The sequence below is a fragment of the Sphaerodactylus townsendi genome, linkage group LG12 (assembly GCF_021028975.2).
Source record: "Sphaerodactylus townsendi isolate TG3544 linkage group LG12, MPM_Stown_v2.3, whole genome shotgun sequence".
In the NCBI taxonomy this organism is placed as follows: domain Eukaryota; kingdom Metazoa; phylum Chordata; class Lepidosauria; order Squamata; family Sphaerodactylidae; genus Sphaerodactylus; species Sphaerodactylus townsendi.
In genome coordinates this window covers 32,258,178-32,274,833 of record NC_059436.1, presented here as the reverse complement: position 1 = coordinate 32,274,833, position 16,656 = coordinate 32,258,178, and the positions used below count along the sequence as shown (strand labels likewise).

General features: G+C 44.3%; 1 protein-coding gene across 9 annotated transcripts in view; it reads left to right on the top strand.

The window, feature by feature from the left end:
- The window catches only part of DENND1A (DENN domain containing 1A), a 275,137-nt gene that overhangs the window by 213,683 nt on the left and 44,798 nt on the right, over nt 1–16,656 (top strand). The window lies entirely within an intron of this gene.

The window sequence follows — 16,656 nt, the reverse complement described above, 5'->3', positions numbered from 1 at the left end:
TGAAAGCCTCTTTAAACCTTACTGTTACTCTAGAAGTATTGGGATTATGAGAGGCAGCAGTATAATATTTTAACATCAGCAAAGGGGGAATTTTGGTGCTCAGCTGCTAAATTATTCTGCTCGGACTCCCTCACCTGACTTTCCGTGTCTCCTTTTTATTTTACGCTTGGCTTTTGTTGTTCCTCTGTCTCCTAAGCTTTTATTTTATTTCTGCATTTTGACATACCGCTAGCCTGCCCCCCCTTTCTCCCCCCCCCCTCCCATTTTGCTTGTAATTGAGACTGTGTAGCTTTGGCAGGCAACGGAGCACTCGGCATACACAGCCGTGCAGGAGAAGTTTGAGATGTTGGCTCAACTAATAGTGCACAGGGGACATGCAAAAGGATGCTACAAACGTGCCCCATGAAATAATGCAAGCAGCTGAATGGCTTTCTATGAAAGGCACACTGGCGATTATGTGCTGTTCTGCAAAAAAAAATTATTACTTTTTAATTCGAAGGATGCCTTACAAAATAGAGTTGTGGATTTTCTCATGGGGCCACAATGTGTTAAAATGAGCAAATGTACTGTGGAACAGGGCGGGGGAGATTTTGTTCAGTATGTCTCGAAAGAAAAGTACTGGGATTCGTGCAGGCATTATGCTCAGTTTTGCACAGATAATAACTTGAATCATAATACACATTTATAGATCAGTTCAGTTACATCAAAATATTTTGTACGGAAGGTCACTGTTATTCCCGTGTTGCATTTTGGGGAGATGGAGGCTGGGAGAGATGATTGTGGAGATCAGGAAGTGCTGGTTGTAGAACTCGCCTCTTACCACAGTTTAAAGAACTCTGGTTATGGGATTCATTTGAAGGATCCTATATTTACCTGCAAAGCCCCCAATAATTTGAAAATCCAGAACAGCCAAAAAAAATAGCCTGCTCTCATATGAGCTGATGCCTGTTTGACGACCTTAATCCCCAACTCTTGGAATGTAGCTGATGGCTAGTGAAGGAAAAGGGCTTTCTCTCTCCTGATGCCTCAGTTATGACATTCCCTTCTTGTAGCAACCTGCACGGCACCAAGCACAATGAGAGCTCCAGGAGAAAAATGTCCTTTCCGTTCAGCGTTGCGTTGATTTCTTTTTGTGTCTATGTTGCTGCGTATTCCTTTACTGCTCTGATCATTTTTAAAGGTACACTATATTTATTGAATTAGCATGCAACCAGCTCTTCCTTTTTCTCCTATGCAATTTTGGTGAGCTTTTCTTTGTATTGTGTTGATGGTTTTTAGTGTGTTGACCAGGAGCTCTTCTATAAATGAATGAACAAATCAAAACTGCCACTTGTGAAAAGATGCTGAGGAAGCTTGTGGCTGAGTCAGAATTTGAACCCGGGGCTTTCCTGGTCATGCTTCCACAGCCTAGGAGTTACCTTGAGGACTGGAGCAGAGAATTGCAGCTGATTGGGCTTGGCAGCAAGGATTTGGTCATATTCTGGATCAGCTAAAACTCTGCATCAGTTAAATCTGCTACAGTGGGAGTAATTACTAAACCCTGGAACAGACTTACAGAACATGGAAGGTCATTAGCATCTGAAGTAAGTTAGGCTGAATAAACATCAGCAAGAGCAGATACTGATCCTTAATGTGTGGATCACTCACAAGAGAAATGCAGCAGATCAAACCGCAAGCAAATTGTGACCAATGTGTTAGAGGAGGTCCTCCCCCACTAGAAGAAACCTGGTTCCTCCTGGCAGCTTAATAATGAAGTCATGTCCCTGGGTTTTAGTGGAGGGCTGGCCGTGTGAATTCTGCTGTGGACGGATTGGCTGAGTCGTGCTCCTTGGAGGAGCTGCGTTAATCTAGTACAATGGCTGGAGAAAGTTTTCTTACCTACTAATTGAGTGCCTTGCTTCCTCTTACCTCTCCTTCCGTGACGAGCTGCTTTTGGCAAAGACATATTTCTGCTGTGACTGAAATATGCATTTTGTAAATTGTAACTTTCCCTGCTGTTTAAATAAGCTATGTATGTACAGCGTGAGAGATTTATGCAGATAGCAGTTGGAAAGCTGCCGTGCTCAAAAATTCCAATGGGTGGAAAAATGTCTTTCGCAAGTCACTGAAGGTGCATTATGAAGTAGACACCTCTATGGTAATTGGAAGCCCTGTTTCTGTCTTGCCTCCATTATTATGTTTTTTGGAATACAATTAATGCATCACGTGGGCTCTACCTGGTCCTTCTTCCTTTGCCTCTGACACTTCCTTGATGTTTAGACGCTTGTTTGTTTCTCTGCTTTGAACTCCGTTGCTGGTAATAAAGATGAGGGGCGTTTTAAATAACATTTTTCCTGTTAAAAAGATACAATTAGTATGCATTGTTAGGGAAACCATATACATATTGAAGTGCATTTAAGCCTTTTAATGATTTGTTCCAAAGATCATGGCATAAATTGTTGTAAAGATTTTGGAATTGACGAGCATCCCGTGAAAAGCAGTTTTTGAGAATGAATTGTACAGAGGAGTTACCCGGGGGGGGGGAGCCCTTACATAAAAGAAGTGTGACAACTCTAAAAAAACATAAATAGTGCACATAATTTGAAGTGATTTTATTTTTGTACAGCTGTAAGAAATATGAGATGCAAAACTGGGGTTGTGTTGCAGGTTCCTAGTTTGACTGCAGCCATTTTGATGACTGGGGAGGAGCAGGTGAGAAGAAGGCAGGGGAGAGTGCAGTGCTCCATGCTTTGTGGCCATTGGCTTTGTGGCAGGCACATTGTGACCCGCAGAAGTGTTTCCTGTCATAGGTAGTATGGGTTTTAACCAGTGGCGGAGCCACAAGGGGGCCGGGGTGCGCCATGCACCAGGCCCCTCCCCCTTCCCCCCGCGGTGCCCCCAACCCCCCTTACCTTAGTTCCTTTCCTTTTCCTATAACTTTTTCAGGCTGAAAAAAAGACCTGTTCACACTACAGACTAAAAACGGCCTGAGGAACTACAATTCCCAGGAGACCTTGGGGCTCACAAGGTCTCCTGGGAAGTATAGTTCCCATCAGGCCATTTTAAAGCCTGAACTGTGAATAGGCCTTTTTTCCAGCCTGAAAAAGTTATAGGAAAAGGAAAGGAATTAAGGGAAGGGGGGGAAGAGGGGGCATGGGGGGCGGAAAATATAGACTACGCACCGGGCGCAGTTTGGCCCAGCTACGCCTCTGGTCTTAACATTATCCTTGCAGAAATATGACCACATGGATCATCTCAAATTCCTTCTGTATTTGTAGTTCAGAAACTGTTTCAGAATTGAATGTGAGACGATGTGACACATGAAGCCACCTTGCACTGAATCAGACCTCTGGATGATCAAGGTTCATATTGTCTCCTCTGACAATGGTTCTCCAAGTTCTTAGGTAGAGGTTCTTCACATTACTTTCTTGCTACCTGATCTTTCTAACTGGAGATGCTAGGATTGAATTTGGACCTTCTGCATGCTGCTCTGCCACTGAATCATGTACCCCATGCTAAAGATCTGGTTGCAGCTTAAACCAAAACTCCAAGATGAAACTCTGGTTCTCTACCCACTGGACCACACACAGATTGTGGATTCTGCCATTGGTTGGATCTCCCGGTGAATAAAGGGGTTTCAGGATACTTGATGTGAGATAGGAAATCATAATAGCTATTTGACCTGCTTTTAGTACTTCTGGTTCCAAAAAAATCCACCTTTCTGTCAGCTTTAAATACCGAAGGCGTCTAAAGGGCATAATTGTGTGCCGCGATGTTTCAAGCATAGGTTCAGCTGTACACAATTGAGGGCTGATAAACAAAATATTGGAAGCCCGCTTGGTCCCCAAGCTAACCCCAATTAAAACTCAAATTCCTTTGCTCCCTGTCCTGATGGATGGGGGAACATCCTGTAAGGAAGTGTCTCCTGGTTCACCCTCCAAATCTTCTCCTGCTATAAAGACGCTTCCTAAAATGCAAAGAATACTCTTTACCCTGAAGTAATGTGTCTACCTGAGGGAGGACTGTGGCAGTCGCTGTACATAGGTCTGCAGAGGGCATGTAGTTGAAACAGTTTTAGCATTCATAGGCCCTTTCCGCATGAGCCAATTACACTGGGATAACACAAGTAAAAAAACCCGGGGGGGGGGATTTCGCACAGATCTCACTCCTAATGCGGATCTGCTCTGGGTCTCCCCCCCCCCCCCAACCCGGGTTATTTAAGAATTGCAATTTTCGCAATTCTTTTGTTTTAACATGCCTCGCGGCCGAGGTGCATTCGAACAATAGAATCATGAAAACCACGATTCTCGAAAAACCCTTCCCCAGCTCCCATCTGCGGAGCCATGCAGGGGAAATGTGCTGTATCCTGTCCACGGGACAGCCAGCTGTGTGAATGGCTTTTATTGGCCCGTGTGGAAAGGACCAGAGTCTGTCGCCTTTGGGGGTGAGGCGGCCTAAAAATCCAATAAATAAATAAATAGTGCTGCTTCATATAATTCATTAGTATTGTCAAATGTTAATTCATTAGCGTTGTCAATTTTATGCGTCATATAATTCATTAGTATTGCATAGGCAGCAGCCAGAGTTGTAGCTAACCATACATAGGCAAAAACACAGTCCTTTTCTTCAGGCTAAGCAGCTAGTCTTGGTATTGCCACAAAGCTGAAAATTTCTTAAGGGACACTGAATGGCAACAATCAAGAAATCAACTCAGACGAGAAGATTCTTCCAGAGTGTACAGATCTTGCTGTAGTATGTGTTCTCTTTTCTTGCTGTTTTCAGCACTTCTGATCTACATGAGTCCTATAGTTGTGTTCCACCACTTCAGTATTTTGCAGCACTAGTTCCCTATCTTTGTGTATTGGGAGGGATTGACATGGCAGCATGTTGGACCTTACTTTTTGGACAGGCTTGACTTGCATATAAATAACTGTAGTGGAGCAGCCGGTCCCAAAGCAAACTAGAGGTTGCTGCCACTCTAGACTGGGTTCTGAGTCCGGACCTGAGACCTGGTCTGAAATGTAAATGTTGTTGCTCCACTTGGAAACAGTGACTGCACTGCCGTTAAGTTCATGTCAATGGAAATTTGCCCTCAAAGTCCAAAACAATTACCTTTGTGTTAAAAAAAGAGAATAATTTGCTAAGATGAGGGAACTAATTAAAAAACAAAGTTAAATTGGAGAATTCAGAGAGTCAAATCCCTCCAAGATGCCAGGAAACTATTTTAAAAACTACATTAAGTGAGTCCCAAATCGACTGCATAGCTCTGATCAGGAAAGATTCCAGTGTGGCTAACAACTGAAGTCTAAGAAGCCATAAAAGGCAGAAGGTTTTTTTCTAAACAGTGGAGGGTTTCCCCTACTGAGGAGAACAGAAAGACGTACGTTCAATTAAAACAAATGTATGTCGGCAATAAGATGAGCAAAAACCAAATTTGAGGAACAGATGGCCAAAAACATGAAGACAAATAGTAAGCATTTCTTCAACTATATCAGGAGCAGGAAACCAGCCATTTCTTCAACTATAGCAGGAGCAGGAAACCAGACAGGGGGGTAATTAGGGCTTTGAATGATAAAGGAATAAAATGATAGCTTAAGGAAGAAGGGGAGATGGTAGAGAAACTGAATGAATTTTCTGCATCTTTTTCACTGTGAAAGAGATGACACACATACCCACACCAGAAGCACTATTTTTAGGAAGAGTGTCTGAAGAACTGAGTCATATAGAGGTGACAAGAGGTAAAGTTCTAGGTAAATACAGAACTAAGAAGCCTGCAGTTCCAGCCGGGATACTACCAAGAAATCTTTGAATATGAAATTGTTAATCTATACACAACTTGTGACTAAAACCAGCCTTTGCAGTGAATGAGTAGAAAAAGGAAAATGTCACCCCAATTTTTTACAAAAGGGGTCCAGAGGGGATCCAGGAAATAGCAGGTCAGTTAGCTGAACAGTTGTCCTGGGAAAATGAGTAGAAACTGTTATTGACAAAAGAATATTGAACACATTGAAGAACAAAATCTGCTAATGAAAAATCAGCCTGGCTTCTCCAAGGGGAAGTCCTGCTTCCTCAGGAATATAGTGAGCAAAATAAGTCACTTTCTCCACGTTCACATGTTATAGTGCAAATCAGATCTGTTATGTGACCCTGAATTAATTTGTGACTAGGATCCTCAGGTATAGTTGAAGAACACATAATAAAAGAACCTTACTGAATTCTGGGTCTGCTCAGTTCTTGGATGGGCAGTGTTCTTGGAATCCCTATGTAAGCTGTCTTGAGTTCCAGAAGAAAGAAAGGCGGGGAGGTAATTTAAATAGAGCAAAGGCTGGCCCTAGGCCACCCTTATCTCAGCTGTGTCTTCACAGCAGTTACGTAGTAGTTAAGAGCAGGTGCATTCTAATCTGGAGGAACCAAGTTTGATTCCCTGCTTGCCACTTGAGCTGTGGAGGCTTATCTGGGGAATTCAGATTAGCCTGTGCACTCCAACACATGCCAGCTGGGTGACCTTGGGCTAGTCACAGTTCTTCGGAGCTCTCTCAGCCCCACCCACCTCACAGGGTGTTTGTTGTGAGGGGGGAAGGGAAAGGAGTTTGTAAGCCCCTTTGAGTCTCCTACAGGAGAGAAAGGGGGGATATAAATCTAAACTCTTCTTCTCTTCTTCTCTGGATTTTCCTACCAGTTCTGTGTCACTGAGCCCTGTATGAGCTTTTCATCTGCAAGTCGCCTTATGTGGAAGAGAGCAGTCTCAGCTGTTCAACTGTACTACATGTGAAAAAGGGACAAAAGTAACTAACACATTTGCAAACCTCCTAGTGGACAGCTTTCCTTCTGGACCATTGGGAGCATCTTTGATCTGAAGTTGGAGTCCATGTTGGTGAATTGTCAAAACGATTGACCCTTTGGTTACAGTGTGTTGCACATTCCAAATGATGGAAATAGCAGGGTGTCCAAGTTGCATTTCCTTTCCTTTCACACTCTGCTTTAAGAGGGAAGCTGTAAAATGTCTTTTTCACAATGTAACTTACAAAGCAAATATTTATCCTGTATACGAACTGTGAAAGCACTTCTGCGCTGCCTCCTAGCAAAAATTCTTGAGGGAATTCAGGGCATTTGCAGAGGAAGCAAAACAGCACAACTGAAGCATCTAAAGTTAAAGCAATTGAGTCTATTAGATGTTGTTTTGTTTATGCTCATCTTATTTAAAACAAAGTTGTTCGATGGAGAGCCTGTGTTTCTAAACCCAAGCCTGTTCGTATGTTGATAGTGTATGAACGTGTTTGAATGTGGGAATTTGCCACATGCTAAGTCAACATGATGGTTATTCCAGCTCAGTGCTTTTTTCTTGGGCTGGCAGTGGCTTTCCAGGTTCTCAGTCTGAGTCCTTCCCATTGCCTGGTACCAGAGGTCCTCTAACTGAAGATTCAAGAGACTGATTCTGGGACTTTTAGCATGCAAATCAGATGGTTGACCACTTAACTTCTGCCTTTTCACGGACAAAGTGGCCTTATTGGACACATAATTGCTGATCCTAGGTCACTGCGGGTGTTTTGGTGTCACGTTGCTCAAGATTACACCTACTTGATTTACATTTTCATTTTCACAACTAGTATAAAAATAATGACTTGTATTCAAAAGTCGATTTCAGGCAACACTAGATGACTCCAACAAAGCTGTTAAGTTGAATTGTGCTATCTTTCAGTGACTGTTGTCTGGCATCTTTTTAATGCAAGGTAAAGCAATGAAACCAGGAACATGGCCAGAAGCATTATCTGACCCGAGCATTGTTACATGGAATCAGCATCAGAAACTTTTGAACAGTTCACAAACCTTCGGATGGGTGAAAAGCATCACAGTGCAGCAGAAACATTTCATTGTAGTCGAATAGCCAGATTCTGTAAATGGGATAGCAGACAGTCATGTACACACCCAGCAAACGGATGGGCATGCTTGAAGAATTAATTCTAGCTTTGCTTTTTAAAATTACCACCCATTTCTACCAATCTCTTCAGAAGATGAGAGAGAGAATAGGCTTTGACATCCTGCGTTCAATCTCCATGGAGCTGATATCTCCCATCCCCCGCAGGTATGAATGAGGCAAACACAGCATAACCTGGATTCTCGCATGTGGGTTAAAAAGGCTCACCTTGCTGTAGCACCACAGCTGTTTCTTCTGTTTTTGTCTTGGGGGGAAAAGGAAAGAAATACTGGTGGTGTCCTGCTGCTGGTGATTTTCATAGTGTTGGGAAGCCCAGGGAAAATGTCTAAATTCGCTTTCTATTGCTGGCAGTCAAAAATTCCTTTTTGTGGACACAAGTCAACAGAAATCAGTGTATCTGCATATGTTGAGCTGTGGCCGTGTAAGACCTTGGACTGACCACATCTTTCTAAACTTGCAAGTGAAAGCAGTTGAATAGGTCAAGTCTGAGTAGAGGGACCTAGCCATAGTGTAAGTTCCGGTATGATATTGGCCTTACTAGCAGTGGGCAGTTAACTTCAGTGCTAGTGAGGAAGGAAAACCCCACTCCAAGACTGTGCAGCATGGCTTCCTAAGGACAAGTCAACAAATCCTGGGAGGTCCCCTGGGAAATCTTCTATTGGCCCCCTAGCCTCCCCTTCAAATTGGAAGAAATGACTATGGAAATTGTTGTTTGGGCCAGCCTCTCACAGCAGTACTATTCCCCCAAGTGGGACATCTTTGGGTCTGGATGAGTTCAAGTTCAAATGTTGCCTGCCGAATATAAGAGCTAATTGCTCTAGCTAAATCGTTAACTCTGGTTTTTCCTTAAATCTCATACATACATACAACCACTCGACTGGTATAAAGACAGAGATAATATTAAAAGCAGAGATTGCAGTGAATTATCCAGCTGTGATGTGAACCCAGTTTCAGAGCAGGAACAGCAGACATACTTACCAGCAGACTGAAAGCTAGCTTGTCCATTGGTCTTACTTCTCCTTCCAGCTTCTATTTAATGTGTCTACAACCATTTTTTTAGATCTCAGCAGAAGAAAGAAAGCTTATATTTAATGACCCCTTGTAAGGGTGATTCGAGGGCAGTCCCACTGCTTTATGAAGGTTATGTTTGTCTTTACCACCCGTTGAGGGTGAAAATAACGCAGCCATTTTGGGGGGTGGATTGTAAGCACTTCAGCACAACCCCTTGTAGAGAGAATGTTGTGTTGTTTTGTGGAAACATGCCTAAACTGTTTATGGATCCTGGAATGACTTGATCCTGTGAGTCTCTCTCAGCATGGTTGTGTTGCAGGCAGCCACCTAAATGCACTTACAATTGTAGGCGTCATAAGGAGAGTGAGAAAGTTTGTCTTAGGGCCAAGTTAGTTGTGAGGGGTTTTTTTCCAAGTTAGGCCTGGGTTCCCCCCAGCCCTGGCCCTGATTCCTCTCAGTCAGATGAAAGCAACTGGGAACAAATTTTTCCAGATGCCACAGGGTCCCAATTAGGATTGGACCACAGCATTGGTGGAGAGCAGGACCTTCATCCCCCCCCCCAAAAAAATAACGCCCCATTTTCTTGACCCAAAAAGCCCATGGGAAGCATTATTTACTTCATTCCTGTTTGTGTTGGGAAAACAGAGGCAGACAGGAGGAGACTGAAGGCCCTTCTCTTCTCCGCATAATAGTCGTGATCTTAATTGGGTCTCTGTGGCACTTGGGAAATTAGTTCCTAGTAGCTGTCATCTGACTGAGAGGAATGAGATTTGCAAAACATGTCACATCTTGGGGTGTTGTGTGGTTTCCGAGCTGTATGGCCGTGTTCTAGTAACATTTTCTCCTGATGTTTCGCCTGCATCTGTGGCTGGCATCTTCAGAGGATCTGATGGTAGGATCTGATGGTCTACCATCAGATCCTCTGAAGATGCCAGCCACAGATGCAGGCGAAACCTCAGGAGAAAATGCTACTAGAACACGGCCATACAGCCTGGAAACCACACAACACCCCAGTGATTCTGGCCGTGAAAATCTTTGACAGTACATGTCACAACTTTTTTGGTCCCCAGATTTGAGAGGCTAGCTCTTTGAGACTGTGGTCTGTTGCCATTCCAAACTGGTACTTTCACAGATGTGGCTTCACCACTGCTGAAAGCTTCACACGAGAAACATTTTCAGTTCAATGTTCGTCACCATGTATTTTGGGGGGAAGGTAGGATTGCATGCTACATTTTTCAGATAACCTGTGGAGTGCGACGCACTTGTGGGTGGTTTCTTTAACCTGTTCCCTTGCCCTACCCCAGAACAGCCCAGTCACGGTTTATGTTACAGATGAGTTGAAGCTCCTTTTCCGGCCTTTGTCTGAATCCTCTTGTCCCTGGGATGTGCGGGGTTAAGCACCTCACTAGCCTCTCACCAAAAAAAAAAAGGCTGCCGGTCAGATACTCAGGTGTTAACTTGCGAGCCTTCTCAGTCATGTCAGTCAGTCACTGAGGAGCCAGATTAGCCGATGTTCTGGGGTAGAGATTACCAAGCTTAATGATGAGCAGCTCTAAGCTGCAGCTGATGCCAGACCCTTCCCCCTTTCCACCTAATTAGCCTCATTAATGAGCTGTTCTGCTGTCCACAGAGAGAGGGTCCTCCCTGGAATAGAGGCAAAAATACCTCTCCCAGGTAGATGTGCTGAAACCTTTAATTATGGCCCGCATCTGCAAAGCCCCTCATGGCCGTGATGAGGAGATGGACGGGGAAGGGCTTCTAACCGGAATGGTGCTTGTTTACAATGGCCTCTACATGAATGGTTAACTCTTAAAATGCCTCCAAACCCTCTTAAGGAAGTGACATTAAGGTATGAGAGAAAGAGAGGAATCAGCTCTCAAAGATTATTCAGTTTTTTAAAAAAACATGATGTAGGATTCAAATAATTTAACAACCGGTTCCAGTGGTGGGATTCCAATAATTTAACAACGGGTTGTTTACAAGCACCATTTTAATAACCGGTTCTGCTGAAGTGGTGCAAACCGGCTGAATCCCACCACTGGGTAAGCGTATATGTAATGGAAGCCTCTGGCCCAGTATTACAGTAGGGGAAAACACATACTTAATTGCATTTTATTGCCACATTGTATTGCATTGCTTGGAATATATGTGGTAAATTTCCCAACAATTTTTTAAAAAATTTTTCAAGCAGTGCCTGTTTTTGCTCTGTAGTAGTAAAATGTCCCTTTAGATTTTTGTCTGTCAAACAAACAGATGAACCTATGCGAAGCACAGTAGGCTTGTCGGGACAACGCCTGTAGTGAAAGAAAGTTATTTGCTTGTCAAAAAGGACTTGAACAGAAGCTAAATCGCTCTGGGAAGCCTGGCTTGGCTGTTGGAGGAAAAAAATACTAATACCAGACGTATTTGGTCACTGGAGTCTGAGCTACTTAAAAAATGTTCTTGTTCACAATTCAAAGCTGTGCAATCCCTCCAGAGTGGATTCTGCTTTGATGGGGTCAGAGTCTTCACCAAGCCCCGCCCCCCCCTTGTCTTTCTGAACTGAATGACCAGTGCGTCTTTTAATTTGTTCTTCATCTACATTTCTAGCTTCCTGTGTCTCAGGGGTGTGTGTCAACACTTGACAAGCAAGAGATGCATAGTTGAGAGAGTCATTAAAATCAGGTATCTGTTAATCCCTTCCTCCCTTTTTTTCTGATTTACCAATATCCAGAAAAGACAAGGCAAGTAAAAATGTTTTGCAGACTTTCTGGTGGGGGGGAGTATTTTTCTGAGAAAAGGAAATTCCATAGCTGTGGGCTGTTGCCAAAAGAGAGTGTATTTGCGGGCATTAGTTCTGTCGATGCCCATGGATGGTGTCATCAGGAGGGCTCCCAGAGACATGACCAAAAATATTGAAACAAGCCAAATTAGCAGGTGTTGAAGGAACACACAAGGAGCTGTTCGGCATGTCTTGGGTTTCTTTTCTGCAACACGGTGGAGGTGGGGTGTTTTGAAGAAACAGCCAATTTTTGTAATGGTAGCTTTAGCACAGGTTCTGACACCAGCAGGGAGTGTGATTCTAGTGTAGGCAAGCATGACTTTACGGAATGGGAAGCCTCATTGCACACAGTTGAGTTTCAAGGGGAGCATCTCAGTGCCTTTTGGCCCTCTGACTAGCTGTCCATCTGCTCTCTGTCAGAATGTGTTAGGAGTGCATTTGGACTCGTGCCCCAGAGTTTCAGCGCTGAGCCGGTCATGTGTTTGTCTCCACGACAACTCAAGGAGATGTGTAAATGGCCGTGCTCTGAGCCAGATGCTTCTCTGTTCATATGATCTAATTAGATGGGAGCTCTCCCCCTCCCCTGTTGTGATGAAGCTCATTGATGTTGCCCTGTTTCCATGGCTAAAGCATGTGAGGAAACTGTCATTTGGGAGGGAGGGGGGGGAGATCACATGACTGAACTATATATAAACACCCTTGCAGCAAAACATCCCTTCCTGCGCTGTGCCTAAATGTCAGAAGAGCCGGTCCCCATCGCAGACTCCCAAAGTCACCCTGCAAAGTTCTGGCAAAGGGAGCTTCTGAGAAGCAGAGATCTGGGCTCAGGGGATCTCTGTGGTACTTTCGTTGCTTTTGGTCTCATGATCGGGGAGAACAGAATGATGATTAAGTATCTGCACTGTGGGCTTTTTTAATAGCCCAAACCAGATTGGGGGGCGGGGGAGCTCTGCCACGGCTGGAGACAGTGTGGGGGTGGCAATGTCGTGCCACCTCCATCGGAGCTCCCCGCAGCACAGAAACCATCAGGGAGTAAAAACCCCGCTGCCGCCTGGAAGAGCCCCATCTGGATTGGGCTGTAAGTCACTTAATGAGATGGCAGAAATCACTCTTTGTTCCAGAGGGCAAAAGTTGAGGCCCAAACTGCCTTACCCTGGACATTCTTGTTGGTGGGTTACAGAAGCTGAAGTCCTGTGTGGCGCTCGCTCACGGTTTCCCATTTATTCCCTGCTTGCTGTTGTTCGCTCTTGTCTTTTTTGCCTTTGTGGTTTGGGTGGCTCCACTGTACACTGTTCCCCTCCCCTCCAGCCCAAGACAGGTTTTGCTTCAGCAAACGGGGAGAATTTCTGCAGCAGAAGGATGCTGTTCCTTTGACACCAGTCCGGTGACCCAGCTGCTCTCCTGCGAATAAGATACCCATCATAAATACATTGCATTTCATTGGATAATTAGGTTTCCTTGGAGACCATTACTCCGCAAGAGCACAGAAATGTGACCTTTTCCCAGCTACCTTCCGTCACCACCTTTGATTAACCCTCCTGGAGGACCTAATAGCTCCGGCTTCTATGCCTGCCCTCTTCCCCAGCCCGTTTTCTCTTGTGAGGCTGCACGTCTCATTGCATTCTCAATTAGCAAATGGGGTTTTCTAGTCCGAGGATGGCTGTTTTGCCCAGCTGCCAAAGCAAAGGAAGCCAAAGCAGATTATTACCATTATTACCATTTACCTGGAGAGAAAAGAATTCAGGCATGTCAGTTATAGGGAGAGCTTGACTACTGGCCACGCCAACATTGTGTCAGCTCATCAGCATCTGTGCCGATACAGAGAGTGTCAGCCTCTTCACTGGAGGGCCACGAAAAGCCGTGCGTTTTTTGGTCGGGCTTTATTTAGGAATGGTATAGGCTCCCCGGTGCAACGGGATCAGTTTGGATGACTTCTGGAAACCCTTTCAGCATTTCAACCCTAGATTGCAAAATTCACGCACAAGTTGCGGGCTTAAACCATTAAATAAAATATTCACTTCAAAATAGTTGAAGCATAAAGGAGAATGGGGGGTCTGTTGGGTCTAATTAAGTGCCTGGGCCATTTATTCTTGATGGGCTTCTCTTCCGGCCTCTGGTAGTTGAGGCTTTTTGTGGAACAGAAATCCTTCAAGTCAGAAACTCCTCTGCAGATTCATTTTCTTCCCCTTAATAGACTTTGTATGCAAAATTTATAATCCAGTCTGATGCGCGCAGATACAGCGACATAAATCTCTGCAATAGCCATTTCTGGCCTTATACCCTGTTGTGTCCTTAACTGTCTCAGAGCCTTTTTCTGCACATGTAAAAGTACCATTGTGGCTTTTGTATACCTAAAGGTGCTTTATGAGCACAAACCATTTAGAAATGTTTGTAGAATTCTGCCCTAGAATGGGTGGCAGGGGAGAGATTAAAAGAAGCATCTTCTGTCTTCCGGCAATGGTGACATGGAAAATAGTCGCCTATGCAAATTGCGCTGTGAATCTGGTTATTTTTCATCACATGCAAACTAGTAAACATCTTGTTTTGCTGTTTCCTTATTGTCTTAACTGGCAGCAACCTTAGGAAGTTGACAACCGGAGCAAAACCTGTGTCAATCCATGTCTCCTCCTCCTTCCCCCCTCTCTGTTTGTCTCTCGGTGGTGGTGGTTGCTTTTGCCTACCTTGTTAGTCCAGGATCTGGTTGCTGCATACCTTTTAGGTTGTCCTTATCACAATTAGATTAAAGGAAACCCCACAATCTACTTCGCAGGTTAATTTATGGTCAGTGCCAGAGGGGTTGCCCAACAGGTCGAGCCAGGCTGTGTGTGGATTTCGAGGTTGCCTTTGGGCTCCCTGTCAGCACTGTGGTTGGGCCTGGAAGATGGGGCCAATGGATAACTGATGCCAAAATGGTGTCATCTTCTATTCTTTTCCACCCAAATCCTTGATGAGCTGACGTGAGTTCTCGGCTGACATTGATAGACTGTGTTATTCCAAATTTCATTTATTTGGGGTACATTTTACACCCATGCATTCAGAATGCTGCTCAATGATCCTATTGTGCTCCTTTACATGAGGTACAGAGAGACTTTTGCAAGCTGGGGTACAATTTGGCCACTGCTGTCAAGGCCATCCATTTTTCTTCCACCCATCACCACCAATATTGGTCTCTCTTTGGTGTGAGGTTGCATGCCCCCCCCCCCAATTCCCCTCAGAAGAGGACAGAGCTGCTTAGCTGAAGAAACCCTCACCAGTTCTCACCTGACAAAGCTGTCACTCCACAGGACCAGTTTGCAGTACAAGGCATCTTAGGAGGGGCTTTGGCTGTCGGAGATGCTGGCTTCCTCTGGATCGAGGAGGGTGAATGGCACTGTCAGGATTTGAGCTGCAGTTCACTGCTTCACCCTGGCGACTGAAATTCTGCAGCAGAGAAGAGCCAACAGGAGCCATCAAGGGACGAAAGTGTTTCTGTTTGAAAGAAGCAAACATGTTCTTGCTGGGATCCTCTCTGGTGGTGATGTGGGGAAGTGAGAGAGAGAGAGAGAGAGAGAGGAGTTATCTAGAGCTATAGGAGCAACAGGCCCAACCAATACTACAAAGTCAGATCACAAAAGGGGGGTGGGTGTCATCCTGGTTGTGTTGCCCGTTTGCCTGGTATGAAGTCTGGCCCCCTTCTGATGAAAGAGCACTCAATGTATTTTTTATTAGAGCATGAAAAGGCCTCCACATTAATTTTACATCAACATAATTTTATTGCTCCTTATTACTGCCACTTGTGAAATGTCATAACTGTATTTACTTGCTATGCAGCAAATTTGTATATTTAAGTGTGTTGGGAGGGTGAGGGCTGGGTGCCCCTCTGGCAGATGTGTAGACAACCTCCCCATTAACATAACTCATTACAATGGATAAAAGTAGACAGCCAGAAGAGTCTTACATTTTCTTCCCAATGATGCCAAAAGAGGTGTGTTTTGCTGCATTTAAGAGATTAAAGCCTTCTCTCCTTGAGTTCCCTGAGCAGGGATTCCAATTTGCTCTGGTCGACTGAATGGAATCGGCAAAGTGTTTGCGGTATTGTGCGTGCCCAGGGGCATTTGTGAGCAAGTCGGGATCGGGGCTTTGTTTGTGCCAGGGCTTAGCTCAGAAACCTATGAAAACTTGAAGCGTGTGACCTCAGTGCTTCTGAGCCCCCCACACAGCCTCTGCACTGCTGAGGCAGATAGAAGAACGTCCAGATCAGAACCTCCATCTTCCAGGAAAGCCTCAATTGCAAACTCAAGGCAACAACTGGAGGATTACTTTGTTGACCCATCAGACCCGTCTTCCTTCAATGGGCATCATCATCATCATCGTTGTTGTTATTGTTGTTGTTGTTGTTGTTGTTGTTGTTGTTGTTGTTATTATTATTATTATTATTATTATTATTATTATTATTATTATTATTATTATTATTATTATTATTATTATTATACACATTACAGCACAGCACAAGTGTCTGGAATTCATCTCTGAATATCGAGTCCTTCCCAAGGACCTAGGATATTAGAGGTATTTGCGTAGAATATGTGCAGTTCCTAGAAGTGCTGCTTTCTGCAGCATGTGGACTGATGTTCTGTCTAAGTTTAGGCTTTCCAGATGTTTTTCAAGATTTCTTGGGATTCCTCCTAGAGCACCGACTACTAGTGGGATTACTGTTGTTCAATTTGTAGGTCCTTGTATTTTGTGATCTTTTCCAGCTCTTTGTCCTCTACCCTGCTGTCAACTGGCACAGCAACATCTATGATCCAAACATCTATGATCTACCACTGTTATGTCTGGGGTGTTGTGTGCCAGGTGTCTGTCTGTCTGTATTCTAAAGTCCCAGAGTATTTTTGCTTCTTCATTTTCTGTGATCTTCTCTGGCTTGTGCTCGTACCAGGTCTTGCTACAGGGCAGGCCGTACTTTTTGCAAAGGTTCCAGTGCACCATT